The sequence below is a fragment of the Paramisgurnus dabryanus genome, chromosome 16 (genome assembly GCF_030506205.2).
Source record: "Paramisgurnus dabryanus chromosome 16, PD_genome_1.1, whole genome shotgun sequence".
NCBI classification, from domain to species: Eukaryota; Metazoa; Chordata; class Actinopteri; order Cypriniformes; family Cobitidae; genus Paramisgurnus; species Paramisgurnus dabryanus.
The window spans coordinates 11,446,649-11,467,136 of record NC_133352.1 but is presented as its reverse complement, the minus strand read 5'-3'; the positions used below and the strand labels follow the sequence as shown (position 1 = coordinate 11,467,136).

Here is a 20,488-nt window from a genome sequence, read left to right as displayed (position 1 = left end):
GTTTTTATAAGCTATCGAGCCGTAAAACCCAGCTTTTAAGGAGAAAAAGTCCCTAGTGGACGCAGTTCTACTAATATGAGTACTATGAAAATTTGCCTGTTTCCATTTTTGTGTCTTTAAACGCTCGTTTTTGGGGTCGACAGCTTATAAAAACGTATTTACAGATTAAAATTAAAAACAGAATAATACATAAAAGCTGCTGTGTGACAAGGTGTACAGCTAAAAAGCCAAAAAACCCAGAAATAAGTTTTTTTTAAGCTGTCGACCTCATAAAACGAGCGTTTAAAGAAACAAAAATGGAAACAGGCAACTTTTCATAGTACTTCTATTAGTAAAACTGCGTCCACTGGGGACTTTTTCTCCTTAAAAGCTGGGTTTTACGGCTCGACAGCTTATAAAAACTTATTTCTGGGTTCTTTGGCTTGTTAGCTGTACATATTGTCACACAGCAGCTTTTAGGCATTATTCTGTTTTTTGTTATAAGCCAGAAATGACAAGGAGGCAGCCTCTCGCAATACAAAGTCAATGGAGACGGTTGGATTGTTTTCCCCCCGCCCCCGGTGGGCGTGGTTTTCAAATTTGCATATCGGCGCTCTGTCTCTATGAAGGTTAAAACTAAATATTTCAAAATTCAAAAATATATTTATTTAATTAAGCTTTACTTTCCACAAAAATGTATTTAGCATATATTTAAAACATATTTTGGGTCAGAAATTTTTAATTTTAATTTATTAAAATGTTATTATTTTTATCGTATAATGAAAACAATTGATACACTAGGGAAAACGGGCAAATGTCACCTGTACAGTGTTATATTATATCTAGTATGTATCAGCTGCAACGTTTTCATTGCATCATTCTGTGCTGATTTATAAACAGCAACATACTCACCTAAAGTGAACCACAAAACGCATCGTCAACAGTTGCTGTGGAGACCGGCAGAAAAATCCAATGCATGCTTTGAAAAGCGCGCGCTCGACACAAGGGGGCAGTATTGTCTTACAAAACGAGCTCGTGCCAATGCAACAACATGCATCAGAATCACTCTTTTAACTCATGAACGTTCACGAGCCATTGAGCCGTTTAGCTGCAGCACCTTGCATTCATATCAACTTGCAGTTATCCCTTAAATAGCAGCGGATAATACAGAAGTAAAAGTCAAAGGCTTTCCGGGGCTGAGTTGAGCTCATATTTACTGCTCAAGGCAGTGTCCCATTATAGCTTACTCGTATTTTTGAATCTGCTTGCTCAGTTGGCAGTAACAGTAGCTACTCGTGCTGGGTATTTGTGTCTGTGGCAATTATTTTGTTGCTTTATGACTGCAGTGTGCAGTTAAGGAGTTAAATGACTCTTATTTCTTTAATTCTGATGTTTATTAATCTATTAATTTTGTTACTTTCTCGTTGAAGCCACACAATCTATTTATGCACAAATGTGTTGTAGGTTATACATTGGGTAGCTTTAAAAACTACTATATATATTTTTTTTTTGTTTGTTCTGGTTTCATAATTTGCATTTGTGCGCCTGCATGTTACAAACTGTTGATTTGATACAGGACTTTCTGTATTCATTGAAACAAAAAATCCTAGCATTGCTTTATGAAACACATGACGAGTAAATGATGAGTCTCACTAGATGTCTTCCACTTGACTCGTTTCCATGGCCACGGCTGCTTTCTCTTTATCCGAGTCAGAGATACGGAAAAGTTCATTTCACCTTGGGTTCATTGTGAAAAGTCGTTCAGCAGTGCTGCAGAGAACAGTTTGTGACATGTAAATGAATAAACTTGAACATTGCAGATTAGATCTTCATTTCTTAAAGGGAAGAGATAGTTAACCCAAAATTGAAAATTCTTTCATTTCTCTCTCACCTGTATCCATTTATTTATTCTGATGAACACGAATCAAGATATTTTGAGGAATGTTTGTAACCAAACTGATCATGATGAGCCCCATTCCCTAGGGAAAGGGAATACTATGGAAGTAAATGTATCTGGACCCTTTCTGTTATGTTTCCGGCTGTGTTTGCAGGAAGTTGGCGGATCCAAGCAGCTGAATCCGAGTCCAGAGGGAAACTGTGACGGTGGCAACAGCTCATTATGTTTACAAGTTAAGGGCTACGCAGATACGCTGGCATATGTAATTTATGAGATTGTACCTGTTAAAAGAAATGCAGTGAGTGAAGCAGACATTTTATTTTAATATGTGCATCAGTGTTAGCAGCAGGTGTAGGACCAAAGGGATTTGGGTTAGTGGAGACCACAGACCTGCGACTCACGGATCCAGGTTAAAGATCCGGATGGATCAGGATTCATACAACACTATAAATAAAGTTCAATTCACACTGATCCAACAAACACCAACAGTTGCATGTGTGCATGTGTGTCTGTTTAATGCTGAATGAACTCTGTCATGCGTGAAAGCCCACTGCTCGCATATCCTGTATAATAGAGGCCTACACGGGTCCAAAAAATCCTACCTGAACCCGAAGAGACCCATAAATGTGCTACACTGAACTGACCTGGATCCGTCTGTTATTTTAAAAGCTGGACCTGGAACCGACCCGGACCCATCTATTATTTAAAAGCTGAACCCGAACCCGTCCGGGCAGACGCAGACCCAACTGGACCCAATCGGCAAATATTCTTAAGCTAAATGTTATTAATAAGTCAATAAACGAGTAGCGAAAATTAAACTTTTTGTCTTAACCATAGAAGTTAGGCTTCTCCCTCCTTGTACCTGACTGTGATGCACAATCATCCTTGCCAAAAAAGTTACATCCATGTTATTCCTCTCTTGACAATTAAAATGCTTAATGTTTATTCCAGCTTTAAAAGTCCACTTTACAGTCACGGTGATGAATAACGCAGTTTTACATTTGTTGTTTATCGGGTCAAATATAAACTTTTTAACGCAATTTGAGCTTCATAGAAAAAAGTATGAGACAGTTCATTGTTGAAGTTTTTGTTGCTGTTTTTGAAATATTTTATTTAAATGTGAGTGAGTGTTCTCGAAGGCCGATCGACTCGGATATTACCCACAATGTTAAACAGACCTGAGACCCGAAGAAATAGATTGAGACCTGACCCGTATGATCATTTAAAATATAGACCTAAACCCGTACGGGTCCGTGTAGACCTCTACTGTATGAATCAGCTCCTCAATTTAATTATTTCTATTTTTGCTACAGAAACAAGTCAAAACTTTATATTTATCCCTACCCCTGACTAGAGATAAGATTTAGTCTCACACTTGCGCTATGCCTAAATGATGCAACAGGTGTAAATTCTACCTAGGACATAAAGTGAATTTTACATCCAGACTAGTCTTACGACTGGGTTTACCCCCAGCTGGTGCAACCAGCCCTAGGGGCTCAGGTTTTCCTGGGAAAGTAGCAGTACAGCTGATCCTTTATAAATCTCATAAAACTTAAGACTCTTTAGAGATATTAAGGATGGAAAACTACTACTCCGCATACTGTAGGTACTCAAGATTAACATGAGATTAGAAGAAATGATTTACTCACCCCCAAGCTGTCCGAGATGCATATGTCCATCGTTTTTCAGACAAACACATTTTCAGACATTTTAGAAAATATTTTAGATCTTTCAGTTAATTAAATGTGAAGTTATGGGATCCACGTCCTTCAAGTCCAAAAAATGGACTTGAAGGAAAAAAATCCAAACGGCTCCAGGATGATAAACAAAGGTCTTCTGAGGGTAATCTGCGCGGTTTTGTTGTAGAAATATCCATATTTAAAACTTTATAAACGAAAATAACTACCTTCCAGTAATGCGGCTATCTTAGTCGCGTCCCCATTCAGGATGAGAGCTTACGCAGCGTACGGAAGTTTCTCTGCTGCTGCTCTGTGCCCCCGCCCTCCAAATTTGTCATACGTCACTAAGAAAAGTGCGTACACTACGCCTATACTCTCTCCTGAATACATAGGAGTCTAAGGCTATGTCCACACGAAGCCGGTGCATTCCCTATCCGAAAATTTTTTTTCCTTGCTCTAAAAAAATAATCTGTAAACACGAAACCACTGAAACCGACTGAAAGCGGTGTAGTATATATGCCGGACCAGTATGGGGCGCTGTAATTCTGCCACAGATATACACTATACACGGAGAAGAAGACTTTGAGCATGCGCATAACCAACGTATGGTGTTGTCCATTATCGCTTGTTGGTCACCACAATTGCATAGAAGCAATAGATTTTGCTGTAATAAAGCTAGTAGGCTTTAGTAGCTTCTGTAGCACCAACACAATCACGTAGTCCGCCGTTATTGTTGTTGCTGTTACGTGGGAAGCTTCCGACACGTGATGTGATGACGTTTTCACTTCACAAAATATACGGATTGGCTGTACAGACGAAACCGCAAGGGTGTCGGTTTCAGATTTATCCACTTTAGGACCCGGTTTCAAAAAATAGCGGATTCAGTCTCCCAAAACGCCGGATCCGTGTGGATGAAACGCCAATACGATAACAAATTTATACGTATACAGTGATACGCGTCTCCGTGTGGACAGCCCCTAAGATGGCAGCGCTACCGGAAGGTAGTTAATTTCGTTAATAAAGTTTTAAATATGGATATTTCTACAACAACACTGCGCGGATTAACCTCAGAAGACCTTTGTTTATCATCCTGGAGACGTTTGGATTTATTTTGTGAAGGATGGACGCACATTTTTTGGACTTGAAGGACGTGGACCCCATAACTTCACATTTAATTAACTGAAAGATCTAAAACATTTTCTAAAATATCTGAAAAAATGTGTTTGTCTGAAAAACGATGGACATATGCATCTCGGACAGCTTGGGGGTGAGTAAATCATGGGTTTAATATCATTTTTGGCCGAACTAACCCTTTCAGGTGACAGTCACATAATATCAGACCCACATTTTCTTGTTTTCCAGACAAACAAAAAAGTTTGTAATGGGTTGAAATGAAGAGGACTTTGTCGAAACATTTCCTCTCACTTCAAAGCTGGTGGAAAATAGAAGCAAATGGGTGTCATGCTGACTAAACCTCTGGGGAAAAATAGATGAAAGTAAACAAACAAATGCACACGCATAACCTGTACACTCAGCATATTGCTACTGATAATGTTGTGGTGTTGTACAGCAAACTGGTTGAGTTAGGATGTAGCTGCTTTATCAAAATGTACTTCAGCAAAGCTATCGCCAGGGGTGTCGCTAGCACTAAACATTAAGAGCTCGAGCCCTGAGATGTAAATAAAAGTAAATGGGTTACTTTGTGTTTACCAATACACAATATTGCAAAAAAATTAACCCAGCCCCTGATGTTTTAAAAACCAAGAAATGCCCCTGGCTATCGCCAATCAGATTGGCCTTACTGTGGCTACCCCGGTGCCTGAGACTGACTAAACCCTCATGTGAGCTTCGGTAAGGAAAACATCCTACCCTTGACTTTTCAGTAAATGACATCCGCTTTAAAAATACCTTTCTGCTCTTGCCTCACATAATTGCCAGAGTAACATACAATAAGTACATCCCCATATTTTAATATAAAGTTTACTTATACATAGTTGCCTTGAGAAAAAAAACTCTTTAAACATAACACTAAGAGCAAAAGTACACCATCTGTTTTTTTTTTAAATCAAAATAATATATAGTAAAATGCTTAACCACATGAGAATCTCGCAAACCCCTGATGAATAAATCACCATATTGAGTCTAGCATGCTGTTAACTTCAAAGAAACAATCTACAATGACGTTATGCTTCAGTGGAAGTCTGTATTTGTAGATATACATGTTTTTTTTTATATTGGCACATAGAAGACGGTCATTGATACTGCACGCATCACGCCGAGTACACACGATAAAACGCCTACAGCTAGATCACACCATACAAAGTGTTTTCGTTCAGCTATAGATGAGTTTTAATTAATAGCATCAACAAATCGAGCTCCCAGACGCTGCCACGATGTCAAGTAAAGAGAAAGTGTTGTCATGGTAACAGGCTATGCCAATAATGTATTCTCCTTAAGCCGAAGGAGAAAGAATTAAAATATATAATGTCGCAATCAGGCATATCAACTTCCCGAATCATATTCCAAATCCACGGCAAATGTCTGTAGCATGTCAGCTTCTGCACCATTTAGACGGGCACCGGAACTTCATTTATAATATAAGGTGTTTGTACATTTTAACACACTCCAAATGTTCAACTCTCTTTCTCTTTCTGATTCCTTACTTTCTATTTTTCTCCAGATAGTTTTGAAACCATTCGGGCTTGAGGAAAACAGAAAGCTGGACAGGTTTCACCAGCAGTTCTCCTTCACCAAAGAGGCTTTGTCTTAAAAAGCAATTTGGCTTTATAGATGCAGGTAGGCTGTCCGTTTTACCTTCCTCTTACCCCGAAGGGCAGCTCTTTTCCAACGTCTTTGAAAAGCTAATACATTTTTGTGTGTCCACAGGGGACGGCTCTGTGAATCCAAATATCTGGACACAAATCAGATTAGGAAGTACAGTCTTAGATGTGGCACCCTCGAGTGATTTGGATAATTATGCTTTGACTGTTAAGTGATATCAGTCATATTAAAATCAAATTAAGGTTTTTATAACCTAATACAATAATGCATTGAAACCTCATTTGACTCCAATTCCCCGTAAAGTCAGATCATTAATATGAATGATCATCTGCAATGTGTACTGTAATTGTTTGGGTGCCTTCAGAGTTTTTTACCAGGTCTAGACGCTGCATCATCTCTTATTTAGTTTCGGTCTTTGCATTTTTCTCCTAAAATATATGCTTTTACTGTCATATGTGATATGTTTTACTAGGATTTGCTAAGTAGCAGTCTTAAGTGGGCCATAGTTATTATTTATTATTCATCATACATTATTTTCTCTGGCCTACAGGGAGCAGCGTACGGAAACTGTCTGCTTAATACACATTTCCAGCATTTTCTGAGATAATCTGCTAAATTAAATTGGAGCTGAAAGTGCTATATTGTTAGCTAACAGTGCGATCGAATCATTTCAAATATTTGTGAAAGTCTTTTGCGAATGCCAGCTGTTTCCAGCTCTCGCATACATTTCTGATATTCACAAAATAAAGGCTTTGAACCAAACAGACGCGTCGAGCTCCAAAACATTTCATATTCAAACACACAGCGTTTTGATTCATTTCAAAGATAACAGCTTAACATACCCAAAGGCAGTTAGGACAGGATAATAGATTTGACCCTGAATGGCACCACTCTTTCAGGGCTCCAACTGTCTTTCCCTTCTTTCTAAAAACAGGTCTGAGAGCAGCTAATTTCCCCAAAGAACACAAACAGATTGGCTGTGCTCCTACAAACCGTCCCTACTGCCTGCCATGCCACCGTCATCGTCTTTGTTATGCTAATAGGGTACTCCTCGCCTGAAATATCTATGCGAATGCGCGTGTATTTCGGGTTGTCGGTTAGAGCTTTGTTGTCGAGGGCTATAAACATCCTAATGAAAGTGTTTTCATGAGCAACTTTCTCTCATAATTCTGTACACAAAGGCCAGTAGTGGGAGTACATCGTCTGCAAGCATAATAGCTTTCTTCGAGGAATTATTCTCATAGGATACTTAGAGTCAGGTAGGATGGCAAAGCGAGGAGACCTTTTTACGCAATTATTTCGAATGTTTTTCAATCAAGTCAGAGAGCTGTGGGACCTCTGTCAAATAAACAAAAGAGCATAACTGGGTTTATTAACAGATCTCCTGGCAGTTTGACGAACATATTGTTAAAAGCAACACAATACAATGTTCAATTGCACCAGTGGAAATGTGTAAAAAAGCTCTGATTTTACTTATTGCAAAAGTTTCATTTTCTTTACAATTCTTTGTCTGAATAATCACTTTTTTTATTCTTAAAAAGCACCTATTATGCATTTTGACAATTTCCAAAGCAGTGTTGCCAATTTAGAAACTTTAGACATATAGGGCTCTATCTTACACCCGGCGCAATGCAGCGCAATGCGCGACGCAAGTGTCTTTCGCTAGTTTCCACCCTAATTTTCACGTTTAGCGCCGCGTTGTTTAAATAGAAAATGCATTTGCGCCCCCTTTTGCGCCCATGGGCGTTCTGGTCTGAAAACGAGGTGTGTTCAGGTGCATTGTTGGCGCGTTGCTATTTTGAGGCAACTAAAATAGACTACGCCATTGACCAACAAAAACCTGCTCTAAAGTCTAAAGTCAATGGCGCAATGTGGTTTATGTTATTTAAAGATACACGGGAGGACAACGCGGGTTTGCTTATCACAAGGTACATGAATGCGCAGCAACACAAAAATGCTTTTAAATATGAAAGATTAAAGGATTGAATGTAAAAGATTATTATTGAATCTCTTGGACATAAATGAGGACTAATTATGAGACGTTAGAAGGCGCAAAGAGCTGCTTCACCTGTAGCCTGGTAGGTAAATAAATGCTTTGCTTTGAACAAATGCGTCTGTTTTTAAATGTTTTTTTTAATGCTACCTCACGGATTTATTGTATATGATGACTCTGTACCTGTGGATATGGTGAGATGAGAAACATTTTTAAGTAATGCTTAAAAAAACTCTTTGCTAAAAAACCGCTGTCCAAAGTGCTGAAACGTGAGGAGAGCCGTTTGTAAATTCTTTATCTCCTGTTTGTTACAAATAAAGTATTTTTAGAGTACAAACCTTATCTTACATACTTGTAAATAATTTTTTGATGATATTGGATAGCCATACATTTAAAGCAATTACAAGCCTGCTTTTTACTTCCATGACTAAAAGAAAACGGGTTTTAAAGGTTTTAATAAAAAAAACAACAATTATTTAACATTAATCTTAAACTGGGGATCTTCTTCCTCCGCTTAGTTTTTCAGTTTACAAAGTCCGTCATCTAAATAGGGATTAGACATAAAAGGGGATGAGAGCTGTGACTCTCATTGGTTTACTGCACGTTACGCCCAAAATACTCCCATTACAATAGGACCTACCCTTTTCGACCATGCGCTCGGCGCAAAAACCATTTTTCCCGTCGTTAAATTAGCAAAAGTGGATTCGGACACGCCCATTTAGACGTTGCGCTGTGCGCTTTAGACGATGCGCTTAGATCGTTAAAATAGGGCCCATAATCAGACAAATAACCAAGATATATATTTTATGTTAAAAATTAACAAATTAAGTTAAACAATTTTAACATGTTTTCTAAGTTATGTCCACTTATCACAGGTCACAACAAATAGTAGGTTGAACTGACTTGGAAAACCGAGTTGTTTTAACTTGCGGCTTTTTTTACAGTGTAATAAAAAACATATAAATTAAATAAAGTTAGCTAAATTTCATGTGTTGCACTTTATTAGTGTCTGTGGTGTTTATTAATTGAGATTTTAAATATTTTAATCAAGATTTTAATAAATACATAATTATTAATATTTCGTTTATGTCCCCTATAATCTTGAAATCATCATGATGACAGCCTCATTTTTAGAAAAGACTGGATTAAGGCCAATTTGTCTGTTGTGTTACTGTTGTTTTACTTAAACACTGCAAAAAAAATGACTTTTATACTTAGTATTTTTGTCTTGTTTTCAGTAAACATATTAAAAAAATCATTTTTCCATCAAGAAAATACATCTTAAAGGGGCCATGGCATGAAAATCTGACTTTTTATATGTTTAAGTGCTATGATTGGTCCCCAGTGCTTCTATCAACCTAGAAAATGTAAAAAAAGATCAACCCAGTAACTTAGTTTTGGTAAACCATTCTCTACAAGCACATGAAAAAATAGGTAGTTGAAATTTGGCTCTCCTTATGATGTCATAAGGAGATCTTATTATAATAATACCACCCCTTAATCTGCACTATCCAACCACGGCATTGCCATTTAGTGCAGAGAGAAAGAGAGAGAGAAAATAATTCACAACACAATTGAGTTTCAATTGCAATAAACCACCATCATTATGAACAGTGTTTGCACTTCATCCGTTCATTTGCATTTGAAAGGACACACCCAAAACGGCACATTTTTGCACACACCTACAAAGTGGCAATTTTAACATGTTATAATAAATTATTTATATGGTATTTTGAGCTAAAACTTCACATATGTGCTCTGTGGTCACCAAAGATTTTTTTGACATCCTAAAAAAGTCTTGGTCCATGGCCCCTTTAATTTAAGAATTTTTTGATATTTTTACTGAAAACAAGACAAAAATACTAAGTAAGAAAGTCATTTTTTGCAGTTAAATATTGGTAACACCATAAACATAGTGGATGTTTCACAAGTGTTTTTTAAATTATTTAAAATTAAACATGTTATTAAGTAATTTAAACTAATTGTAAATGCATAACAATACATTTTATTAAAAGAAAACAAATAAGCATTTTTACAAGTTTTGCCTCTCCTTTGCCACCCCAATTGAAGAATGACCCTAACCACTGACGATGCTCTTCTCTACTGCCTATGCCACTATGTCACAGTCAGGTTTATGTTTTATGTTTTCTTCTTTGTGTTCTTGTGTTTTCCTGTTCATTGAGTTAATTCTCTTGTTAATTAGTTCATTAACACTGTTATTAGTTCTCGTTTGTTGCCTTAGTTACTGATTTACATATAATCTACATATGCATACACATAATACGTGTTTAGTTCAGGTTTTAGTTGCTCCTGTTTACATTGTCTTTTCTATGTTTTCTAGTCTTTACTCTTCAATTTTCAAGTTGTATATTATTAAAGTTTATTTATTATATGTCTGTCTGTGCCCGTGAATGCCAATAGGTTACACCTACAATGCCTGCAAAAGTCTTATCATGAGAAAATCTGGCATTTATGCATCACAATCTGTATCTTTCATTATATGTTGATGTGTCTGCTATTGACAGCTCCGATCTAAGGGTTTGTATTGTAGCCATATGTAGATATAAAGCCAAAATCCCTTTAGGGAAGTCATGCCACTTCAACAGCAAGAGTCTATGACTGCTGGACAAAACATCTGGCACATGTTTACCATATTCTGGGAACATAATTCTTTGTGTTGATTGACTTTATGCAAAACTAAAGACCTATTGACTTGAATAGAGAAATATAGATATTTAAATAAAATCACAATTAATCAACAGATTTCGGATCAACAATTAAACCTGACATAAACTGTACCACAACATTTGTTTCTTAAAGGATTTCCACTTTAAACTTTCATAAAAAATTATTTACTCACCCCCCCATGTCATCCAAGATGTTTGTGTCTTTCTTTCTTCAGATAAAAAAAGTTAAAAAAAAATTTTTTGGAAAACATTTCTGGATTTTCCTCCATATAGTGGACTTTAGTGGACTCAACAATTTACAGTTTCAATGCAACTTCAAAGGGATAAATGATCCCAAATGAAGCATAAGGGTTTTATCTAGCAAAACAATCTAAATTTTTGCCAAAGTAAAAATGTGTACTTTTAAACCACAACTTCTCATCTTGTACTTCTTGGCATGTGAAGCGCCAGCGCGACCATATATCAGGTAATAAAATTGAAAGATTGAAAATGATGATTGTTTATCCCTTTGAAGCTGCATTGAAACTGTAAACCGTTGAGTCTCTAAAGTCCACTATATTGAGGAAAATCCAGAAATGTTTTCCTTAAAAAACTTGAATGACAAAATATCTGCCAACGGGGTAAGACATTTTGTCTTGAATTAAGTGTTTAAGAAAACTTATTTCAATAATTTTTCTTACCCCATTAGCAGATATTTTTGCTTGTTTTAAGCACAATTGTATTTATTTATTTTTTAGTCTAAAAACTAGACTTATTTTCCTAGGTCATTTTGCTCATCAAGAAAAAGCATCTTAATTTAAGAATTTTTAGATATTTGTACTGAAAACCAGACAAAAATTCTAAGTAAGAAAGTCTCGTTATATCCAATATCTTTGGCTCCGCTAGCCTGCTAGATTATTGCGTTGATGTAGTTATTAGCTGCAGGCTCACTTTTTCAAGTCTGAGTTTACCACCCGTTGTTCTGGCAATAAAGATTCATCTACACTCGTTCTATGTAATTCTGTGATCACATATGTGCCATCATATTTGCTGTAAAAATTATTTTGGTTAATACATTAAGGCCCGGTTTTACAAAACAGGCTTAAGTCTAGTCCCAGACTAAAAAAGCATGTTTGAGCTGTCGCTGAAGGTTGCCAGGTTGCTGCATTGTACTCATCAATAGAAGCCATTTCAATTCATGGTCACAATGACTTTATTGGTGGGCTTCACAACTGGCCATATATCTTTAAAAAAAATGATGATGTGTTTATACTGTATACATAAAAGTAGTTTATATTTTGACAAAGAATAAGTTTTCTTGCTGGTAAAACTAAAACTAACATTTTGGAGGGGACAATTTGTATATTTATTGCAGCACGGAATAATACATCACATTATGAACAAGATTAATGATATCAATGCATGAATCAAACTTGCTTGCTAAGCTGACACAACTTTCCACACATTATTTTTTAATTATATCACTGTATGTGCTTACAGATAAATCAAAGAACCAGGAAATGTCCCTGTTTCTTTCTTCCCGTTGTTAGTCGTCACTCATTGGCTTAAAGTTAAACTTGAAAAGTTCAAGTGGAAACTAAACTTATTGCACCATAACTCATCAATGCGTGCATTATCCCTCTCATGACTGAATGTCTGCAAACTTAATTTAAACTCTTCATGAAAACCTAGAAAGGATAACAAGCAAGTCTTTATGATGTCGAACTCTTGAAATAGTGCTCCAATCTTTCAAAGACTGCTACTGTAACCACTGCTTGTCTGGCATTTCTTGTTTAACCATCAAATACTTTATTGCAAGATATCGACAAGCTTATGCATCTCAACAATGATTGATCGATTTGGGCTCGACTGTATTACATCCATCTCAGAAGGGAAAACTGCTCGGTTTTGACTCATTGTTTTTGATTGAATTCGAGCTGTACTGAATTGAAGTGTGTCTGGCTCCAGAATATCTAAGGAGTCCTTGAACAGCACTCTATATAGTTCATTTCACTGGAGAACATGCTTATTTCTGTTGTTTCCCCTCAACCAATTAAACTGAATTAATCATCAAAATGATTCCTTTCAAAGTAAAATATGGAACAGAGTACTTTGTAGTCGCTAAAATAAATGCTAAAACAGTATTTGTGAAGGTTAATTATGGTAATTTATTTTTCGTTTCAGAGTTCTTCATTATCAGACCCCTCGTTGTCTAAACAGTACGACAGTAATTACAATAACATCATCAGCAACAGTAAGAGTCTATGACCGCTGGACAAAACATCTGGCACATGTTTACTATATTCTGGGAACATAATTCTCTGTGTTGATACATCAACGTCTTTCCATTCATTTGCTGAAGCACTGTGAGCTTTCTGTTAAGACAATTGTCTACAGTAGGCCAGTAATCAGGTTTTGGCATAGACACAATAATAATTCAAAAACCAATCTTGTCAATTAGAGGACGATTATATAAACCATCGCTGTATATGATGGATAATATTTTAGAAGACTTTAAGAGTATATCATGCACTATTTTCATTTTATCTTCGCACCTGAGAACTTTTTATATACTTTTTCATAAAACTAATTTTTGTTTTTCAATGTTTCTGATTTAATAAACTAGACAGTGTTTTACACTCTTAAAAATAAAGAATGAATAACTTTTCTGTTTCAAAAAATGTACTCCTTAGTGACAAAACTTCTTTGGATTATGAAAATGTAACAAATGGTGCTTTAAAGAATCTGTTCTTTGTGGAATCATAAAGGTTCTTTAATGGCATAGTTCTGAGGAACCTTTTAAGCACCTATATTTTTATGATTTGCACATATTTTAAGAGGTGGCTAACTCATATTAATACAAATTATAAAACGGGCAGTTCTGGTTCTTCATTCTGATTGGTTGAAACGCGTTCTAAGCCGTGATAAAATACACCGGTAACCTCACGGTTCAGACCACATTACATAAGTATCACTGCGCCACTGTTACTGCATATTGATTTATGAAAATAAACACCACAGTCTTAAATTATATTTTTAATTTGTCTACAATTGCACAATTAATGGCGATATCCAGATAAATGTCAATAAATATTGTTGAGTCATCTCGTCGATAAAGAGAAAACGTTGTCTGAGGATTTTATAACTCAAGTTCATACGTCCGCTATTATCCACTGGGTGGCGATCTTACCCAACTTAAACACTGACGCATTCACTGAAAACACCGTGTAGTACTGTTCATGGCTCCGTCTGAATCTGATCTCTTACTAAAGTTCTTCACAAAAATGGAATTATCTTCGCTTTTAATAAAACAATTTGAGAGGTGATAAGAGATCAAATGAAGGTAGGATGAAATGTTTTTTTGTTTGTTTTTGTTTCAAAGCGGATGGTCTGTTCTTTCATTTGATATTTTATGTTTATATAAAGAAGATAATTTTCTGGAAGGCATTAAACTAAAACTGGGTGCCAACTTAAAAAAAAAACCGCTGACGGGGAAAGAGTTCAGCATGCTTCCAAGCATATTTGATCATCACTTCAACAGTTGCACGATATAAATGTTAATGTATAAATTAGATGAATGGTGATTTATAAAATAAACACCACAGTCTTAAATCATATTTTCATTGTGTCTTTGCTGTGTCTGTGTTGGTTGGGAACTGCGCTCTGTTTCAGTCACACTTGATTCTGAGGAACTACTTTGTTTGGCGGAAGAGTAATATTTGTACTAATATAATACAACTTTTTTGGGTTTTATTTGATAAAATCCCGCTAACGTTATGCATATGAAGTAACCGTTTTATAAACGCAATAAACCCCTCGAAGCGTTGGGTTACCAGTGCATTTTATAACAGCTAAGGGGGTTTAGGCACTCCGCTTCGCGTCGTGCCTAACAACGCCCCTTAGCTGTTATAAAATGCACTGGTAACCCAACGCTTCGAGGGGTTTATTGCTTTAGTAAATCGTACAAAAATTTACAATTATCATAAAAAAAAATAAAACCATCACTGGGGCAAACAAAAATCGTCTCGGGTAATGTACACTGCAACAAAAAAAAGATTTTTCAAGAAAAAAAATTCTTAGTAGTTTTGTCTTTGAAGAAATTAAGAAATTATTAAATTAAGATGCGTTTCTTGATGAGCAAAACGACCCAAGAAAATAAGTCAAATTTTTAGACCAAAAATATCAAATTTAAGTGATATTGTGCATAAAACAAGCAAAAAAAACCTGCCAATGGGGTTTGGCTTGTTTTATGCAGAAAATCACTTAAATTTGCTATTTTTGGTCTAAAAACTAGACTTATTTTCTAGGGTCATTTTGCTCATCAAGAAAAAGCATCTTAATTAAAGAATTTTTAGATATTTTTTCTCAAAACAATACAAAAATACTAAGATACTAAGAAATTGTTTACTTGAAAAAATTTTTTGGCAGTGTATGTTACCCTCATTTCCTGAGAAGGGAACGAGACGGTGCGTCACAATAGTGACGTTTTGGCAATGCCTACAGCGTGACGGCGTCTGAGTATGTATATCAAATTCGACCACTGGTTGGGACTGACATCATAGGCCGAAGCCAGAGAACATAACATCGCAAACTCACTTATGTCCAAAACAGGAAGTGAAAAAAAACACAGTATTTCAAAAGCAGTTGAATGTAGCGTTGTCATACTTGGTTCGGCATCTTTACATGTAACCATATTCTTGCCAGTGTGATATAATCCACATTTGATCAAAATTGAGTTTAAATGGACATACGTGCATATTTTACAGTAGTGGTGGTCGATACACATTCTTCCGATCATAAATTAGAATTGCCAAGTCGCGTTTTTATATTGACAGATGAATACGCTCAGTTTATTAATTAGCCTACGTCTTAGTTTATTAAATACGCTTAGTTTATTTAATATTAAATATAAATGTATTAAATGTGTCTTGCAAACTATGAAGGGACAATGAATCAATATACTGACATGGTAATGCTGGACCAGATTCTTTGTTTGCACAGTCCTACCGTAATTTTGTCACTCCTAGACTTACATCTGGCGTCATGGGGGAAACGTTTACCTCGATGAAGGAAAGTCATTGTCTCACCAGTTTATGTTTATTCGGCTATCCGGAGCTGAGCTTCGATGAAACTTTACGAGACCGGCGAGATGCTTCCACTGGGCGGGAGATACACGTGGCGTGATTGACAGCTTTAACACCAAATGGATATACTGTACGTGAAAATCAGATGACATGATTTCACAACATTTCATTGGTCATTTAGATATGTGAAGCATACTGTATATGGAAATGAACCTGGACATTCAATCCGTCGAAAAATCTCAAAATCGGCAAAATGGACATACTTGGTTTTCATCGGATAGCGACGATAAATAAGGCCGAAAGGAAAGCTCACTTTATCTGGCATGTGCCGAAGCAGGTGTACAGTCACTCCGGAAGAAAGGCAAGGGAGACACAGTGTCTTGTTCCCTTCTCAGGGAACAAGGGTTACATACTTAACCCAAGACGTTTCCTTTTGGTGAACTTGGGCTGCATCACCATAGTGATGCTTTGGGAATGCTATACCCAATCCGCCAGACTACTCATGCCTGTCTGTGTATAGAAAGCACAACTAAGACCTAAGCACACGATCCCCAGGAGTTGAGTTGAGATCTATCTCATAAAACTTTACAAATGTGATCGGTGAGGACCTGCCTGCTGCATCACAGACCCAATGCCCACAGAGCCCCTAGATGCTGCCATACCTCGAGTTGAATGAGCTCTGACCAGGGCCGGAGTGGGGCCACTTTTCAGCCCGGGAGTTTCAGGCCCAAGACCGGCCCACTTTTTCCATGGTGGAATTCTAAATTATCACTTTTTCCAAATTGGATAAATGAAGCAACAGTTCAGCTCTTACTATTGTGCAACTTTTATTAATGTCATTTTTAACAAATAATGTAAAGGTTAAATAATAATTCACACAAGCTGAGAAGTAAACAAAAAATATTCCACTATCCCACAAGGATTGGTTGATAAATAAAGAACAAAAGCCGAAATAAATAAATTAAATAAATTAAATAAAGTAAAATAAATAAAGCCTTTGAAATTTATCCCTCTGTTCCACAAAGAGGCATATTGAACAAATTTTTACAGTTCAAGTCACAGTACAGTTTACATTGTGAATAGCATCTACAGCATCAGTAGCCGCCTTAGCAGTGCACTGGTTTCAGCCACTTTATCAATAACCGTGTCATTGCTTATAGACATGTGGATTTCCTTCTCTGTGCACATTAACATAAAAGCCTCCAAGTTGTCCTGATTCAATGAGCTTCGAAGCCTATTCTTCACAAATTTTAAAGTGGAGAAGCTTCTCTCACATGCAACCTGTGTGATGGACAAAGTCAACAGAAACTTATATGCTAACCCAATCACATGATAAGCATCCGTGAGGAGGTTATACTGTGAGAGTATTAAATGGACACAAATAGCACAGTTTTTGCAGGAGGAACAGGTCCTGCTTTCAAGTTCTATCTCTGGTCCTTCCATATATGGCAGTCCGCCACTATCCTCCTGAGCATCCTGTGTCACCTCACTACATGTCCTGACAGTATAACCTTCAAGAGAGGACTGCTTCAGTCTGTCCCACTGGTATGCCAGGCTAGAAAGCTCAGTTTGTAATGTGCTAACAGTAGCTCTGTCATCAAACCTAAGCAGACATTTGCTGATTTCCTGGAGTGCTGAGTTAGGGAGCCCATTTATCTTTATTTCAGGAAAGTTTTTAGGGTCAAGACAAGCAAAATCTGAGGCAAGTTTTCCATTTGCTGAAAACCTCCTATCTATGCTACCTGCCACAGTGTCCAGAATAACATTATGGACATTCACCTCAAATGCAGCTTCAGATGAGGCTACCGGTTCATCATCTAAAAGCTCTCCTGGCATCCTTTTCTTTTTTCTGACACGCTTCTCTGGAAGTGCAGTCTGCACAAGTAGTTCATAGTTGTCCATCTCTTCTAGCTTTTCATTGGCCCATCCCACAAACTTATCAGCTGCCACTTTCACACCCTCAAAGTCCCTGACATATTTTTTGAGGTTTTCCTTTGTTCCCTCAACCAGACGCTGAGCTGACAAAATATCCATCCCGTGTGTCTGAAGGTACTTGGAGAGGGGGGATGTATGTTGGAAAATGCGAAGGAAAGTTTGAGCAACGAGGATAATCTCAAATTTCAGAAGATTTTCAATTAATCCCTTTGCTTTGACCCTCACTGATGACTTCATACTTCCATCTTCCTCAATAGAGGCTAAGGTCAGCAGCAGGTCAACAAACAATGCATCCTGGGGATTACCAAAAGACCCAAAGACCTTAGTGAGAGCCTGATCCTTAGCCCACCACCTGGTTTCCCCTATTGGGCTCAGTCTCCTGTGACGTTTGTCCTCACTTGTCTTTTCCCAAGTCTGCATACGTTTATAAGACTCCCTGAGAAAAACTGCCACATCATTTAGTAGTGAGAAGAGAGATGCACTCTCTATGACACTGCCTGTTGTGTCTGCTAGTACTAGATTTAAAACATGTGCATAACACCAGACATGAATTTGTGTTGGAGACTGTTCAGACAAGAATGCAGAGAACCCTTTATATGATCCCTGCATATTTGCTGCTCCATCAGTGGAGTTGCCCACACACCTGCCCATGTCAATGCCAAGTTTGTCTAATGTGTTCTTTAGTAGCTGTGCCAGATATTTACCTGTGGATTTTTCACAGTTCACCACAGCAACCAACCGCTCATGAACTACGTCTGTGACATATCTGACAATGATAGCACATTGGTCCTTTGATGTGACATCCTGAGTTGTATCAATCTGAACCGAAAACAGTCCTGCCTCTCTTACCTCATCTGAAATTGTGCCCTTTATGACCTGGCTGAGAGCATCCACAACTTTCCCAATAATGTCCTTTGATAGCAGAGTCACAAGAGATCCTCTACCTTTTGCACCTGTGTCATGATGCTTCTTGCTTTGTTCAATACAACTGCTAAGGTGCTGTTGAAGGCACAGATCATAACGACTCAAAAGTATTACCAACTCTAGAAAGTTGCCATGATTGACTGCAGTATCTTCTAGTGTATAAGCAGCCTCTGCTTTATCCCCTCTGTAACTAAGGCCACATTTGCCTATGACTTTTATCACATCTATTATGCGTTCCATCACCTGACGCTTCTTCTTCACCTGCTCATGATGTAGAGACATTTGTTTGTCTGCCAGAAGGCTTTTTATGTCTGCCCTTTTAGCCAACAGAAAGTAAGCATCTGCACTGTCTCTGTGGATCTTACTTTTCTCATGCTCTTCTATCCGCTGATGAACATGTTTCCATGTTTTCATACCTCCCTTTATGAAAGGACTATCACTTGCAGCAGGTGCAAATGCCAAACACACAGAACAATACAGTGATTGTGTTTTTTCACTGTATGTCAACCACTTGCGGTTGGTGCCATGCTTGCTGTGAAAAACTTTAGCTACTAGGTGGTGTTTTATAGGCTGCTGAGGATGGTAATTGAAAAATGTGTCTAGATCCTGTGCTTGAGGACGAGCAAAATAATCAAAATGATAGGCTTCCTCATCTACACTTGCATCTGCCTGTTCCTCTGGGACATCTTGCAGGGCTGTTATCTCACTGGATGCTGTCTCTGACTCTATATCTGCTCTTTCAGCATCTGACTCACCTATATTGCATAACAAATAGGGCAGAAGGACATATACCAGGGGTGTCAGACTCATCATTGCTAATTTTTCCTATTTTATTGAATATTTCCAAATTTATTCAAAATAATGCTTTTTTACTCAAAAGACATGATCCATACTCTAAGATAAAGGCCTATGATTAATCAGATGCAAATAGAAATATAAAACCAATTCTTATTGAAAGAGATGTTTAGAAAAAAGATTTGGGTGATCATATAGTATAAAAAGTGATTATAAGCTATTTTTGTAGGCTGGTCATTTTTGACCGGGAACACAAAAGGCATTATTAGGGTTTTGAACACAACCTGAGGGTTAAATAACATTAATTCATATAATTTACTCTGGTATCCTCTCTACCTGTCCCTGTAGTCATCATGACCTCCTCATTTTCAGCGGGGGACTGGCTTATCTGCTGCTCAGAAGCTACAAAAAACAATTAGTAATTAAAATAAAATATAATAAAAAGTAATTTTACTGCATACACAGATGAAGCTTGAGTTTTGTAATCAATATTAAATTGCATGATATTTTCAAAGTCTATGAATCGCCATGTATTGGGTAATACACAAAATGCTAATATTTTAATGAAATGTTATATTTTGCTTGTAAACAGGTTGACAACGGTATTAGCCGAATAATTACGTTGCTAATGCTAATCATTAGGGTCTATCTCTCTTTACCTGTTGCCACTGGTGTTGGTCCTTTTGAAAATAAATCTGTTATCTTAGCACATTTGGCAGCATCCTCTTCCAATGCCTTTCTTTTTTTCAACCTGG

At 37.1% G+C, this 20,488-nt stretch overlaps 1 long non-coding RNA gene across 1 annotated transcript in view; it reads left to right on the top strand.

Moving 5' to 3' along the window:
- Positions 1-5,662: 5,662 nt before the first annotated feature.
- The window catches only part of LOC141280906 (uncharacterized), a 102,902-nt gene continuing 88,076 nt past the window's right edge, over positions 5,663-20,488 (top strand). Inside the window, exon 1 of the long non-coding RNA XR_012335260.1 lies at positions 5,663-6,351. This is a non-coding gene — a long non-coding RNA (uncharacterized lncRNA). The remainder of the gene's footprint in view (positions 6,352-20,488) is intronic.